Genomic DNA, 3175 nt, shown 5'->3' on the forward strand with positions numbered 1-3175 from the left:
TTGTCAGGAGGAGGAAACAAGCTTTCAGTAACATTTTTGAAAGAGAGGAGATCTTTTATTCTCATCTCTCTCTCTCTCCCATGCTTTTCCAGATCAAGGTTCAGGTTTATTTCCTTGTTTAGAAGTGTGTCCTCTTTAATAATCAAAATTTTATGTTTCCATTATCTCTTATTTATTCAGCTCTCTTGTCAGAACAGTTGCATACAAAAGAAATGCAGTTTATAAAATAAACAATTGATTCAAACTGAAGGCACAAATGAAAAATTTCCTTGCAGGGAACTGCTGCATAGAGACTGCTTGCCTGAGATATTTACTTGAGGGTGGGTTTATCCTGTCTATCAGCTTTTTATGCCTATCCTTAGGAAGGATCAATTGTCCCAATGGCTTGGGGGTGGCAAAATCATGAAGAGTTCATTCAGGAACCAGTGGAAGCTTCTGGATAAGATGAAGGGTCCTGATATGATTTACTTCACAATCCCAGACTATTGGCTTTGGAATATGTCTGCCCATAGACATATTTTAGCATTGGCCAGGGTCTTGCAAGCATGTCAGTTTTTCTGTGCAGTTCAATGTTTTCTGCAATGGCTGCCCATGCATGTAGGACCAGAATGGTGTGTGGATCTCCATAGGCCAATCTCTATTAAATCCAGGAGGTGATTTGTTGCACATTTGTTTGCTCTTGAGCAGAAGACACTTTAGCTTCTGCAAGCTGTTGACAGGAGGAGTCTACACATTGACTTTCTTCCCCTCTCTTCATAGGGCCCTTCCTGGAGCTTTCACACAAGTAGACAAATGCCTTAGGCACTAGCTACCAGAGCTCCTAACAAAAGTTTTTGAAGAGCAAAATGTATTATTATTATAATTTTTAATCTAGATATCTCATCCCGCAAGGGCCTTGCTTTTGTATGTCTGTCTGAGGGTTGTCAGTGGTCAGATCAAATGGCAAGGCTATTAGGTGGCCTTAACTGCAGTGGTTCCCTTCAGGGCTTCAAGCTAACAGTGTACAGAGGTGTACATTAAAATATCAACATCATCAATACATACAATAGAGGTTTGTAAGGACCCTGAAGGATATCCATAATCAGGCTTGGGGAAGGATCACAATGATGGTGACCTTGGGCCCAAAAGTCCTTCTCATTTCATTACTGGATGTTCCATAGATCACAGTTATTTCTGCCTTGATGTCTAAAAACTCAGGACATAAAATTATTTTCATTTTCTCATTGAAATTTAATTGTAACATAGGGTCTTTTGTCTCTCTCTGGTGAGAGAAGGACCTAGGTTTCATCCTCAGTCCTAATTATTTCTGAAAGTTGAAAGGACTGGGCAAAGATGCCAGAGCCCTCAGTAATTTGTGAAGTCATGCCTTCACCATATCAAGTGCAAGCATGGGTCCATCCCAGGTTTGGTAATATGAAAGCAGTTCTTCTCATTTGACTTTCCCCCTCACTATTGCAATTATGACTATTTTGCTGCTCAATTTTCTTGTTGGAGACTGTTATCAGATAATTCCAGAGAGGACCTCTAAAATCTCTTCTAGGTTACTCAAACCCTGTTGAAAAGCATTTTAATATTTTTTTTTTCTTGTCTTTCTTTCTCCGCCCCCCCCCACTTTAATGCTTACTTTGTGCTGGGTGTTACACAGTGTTTTCAGTGACAGAAACCTGCTTAAACTCTCCAATTATTTCCAGTCTCATCATTTCAGGACTTTGAGCAATGGCTAGCGAATTTTTCCTTTATACCTTGAATCTCCTAGTTTCAGTATTGAAATAGACACAACATGGCGGTGGACTTTTGTACACTGTCTCTCCTACTGCAATCCCTGGAGATAACAACAAAGACAAGTTGGTTTACCATTAAGGAGAGCCTGGGTGCATGAAGGGCTCCAGTGCTATTGGAGAAAAAACAGTATCCTCTATCTTCATTTCAATAGTTTCTTTTTTAAAAATACTATTGTTGGTTCTGTTCTGAGTACAAACAGACTTCATTTGGTACAGAATAGCAGCCTAAACTGGGAGAAGCTCCTTAACTGGTGGCTCCAGACTCCCCTCAGGCACAATCCATGACTCATATGTCATCATGAGAGTAGACAACATTGTCTTTGACTCTCAAGGTGTTATTAACCATATCAATTCATCTTTGCCAACAAGGATATTGTTTTGGTCCTACTTGTCACCATCTGACCAGAGGGAAGTCAGCATTGCTAGTTTCTCATGTTCAGGAGAGCCAGCACCACCCCAGGAAGAACCAAATGACTAGCCATTCCATTTCCACTATGCCATCATATTTTCCCTAGTAATCCTGCCAACTATGCTTAACTGTAGAAATCCAGGGTTCACAATAGCCAGTAAAACACCACATGCACACGATCTGATACCACATGGGAAGTGCTTTGCTTACACAGAGGGAAAAGAGAGTGATATCACTTTCAATAGTAGGCATCGGTCTACCATGGCCAGCAGGCTAAATTCTGCATGTGGACAGTGCAGAGCAGATGTTCTATTTTCATCCTTCTTGTATCATAATACATAATAATAGAACCCCATTCCCTCCTCACCAAAAACAGATATTGAAATGGGTTTGACCAAATGCCATAAGATGTCTGCATATGCACAAGTGATAGAGAAAGCTTCTCTGTGCCCAGAAAAAGGGGAAGGCTTCTTTGATAAGGAGAAGGAACTGGGAGAGTGACCCAATCCCCAGCCCCTATATCAGAAAATATTCTGGGCCCAAGGCCTTAACGTAGAAAACTTGTGTGGCAGGCATACAAGAAGACCATATTTGATGCCAAAATGCTGTCTGGGAACTTGAGGGTGGACAATGAGTACTTTATTTTTAATTTATTTAATGTAAATATATGGATAATTCTTTTTTCATACTTGAGATTTTAATTTCTTTATTTTTGAAAGATTGAGACTTAATTTTTCTACTCCCCCCCCCCACAGGTTATGCGATTTATTAGGGAAGCACCAGGCTATAATTCAAGTTCAGGAAAAATACTCAGTCTCTCTCCCAGCCCACCATCCCTCAGCCAACAGTCTCTCACAGTCTCTCTCCCAGCAGTGCATGTCCCTTGGTGTCTCACTCAGCAATGCATGTCTCTTGCATCTCTTTCCCAGCAGCACATGTCTCTTTCAGGAGTGCCTGTCTCTTTCAGCAGCACATCTTCCTCAAC

This window comes from Orycteropus afer, unplaced genomic scaffold (assembly GCF_000298275.1).
Source record: "Orycteropus afer afer isolate SDZICR_OR568_19922 unplaced genomic scaffold, OryAfe1.0 scaffold00636, whole genome shotgun sequence".
In the NCBI taxonomy this organism is placed as follows: Eukaryota; Metazoa; Chordata; class Mammalia; order Tubulidentata; family Orycteropodidae; genus Orycteropus; species Orycteropus afer.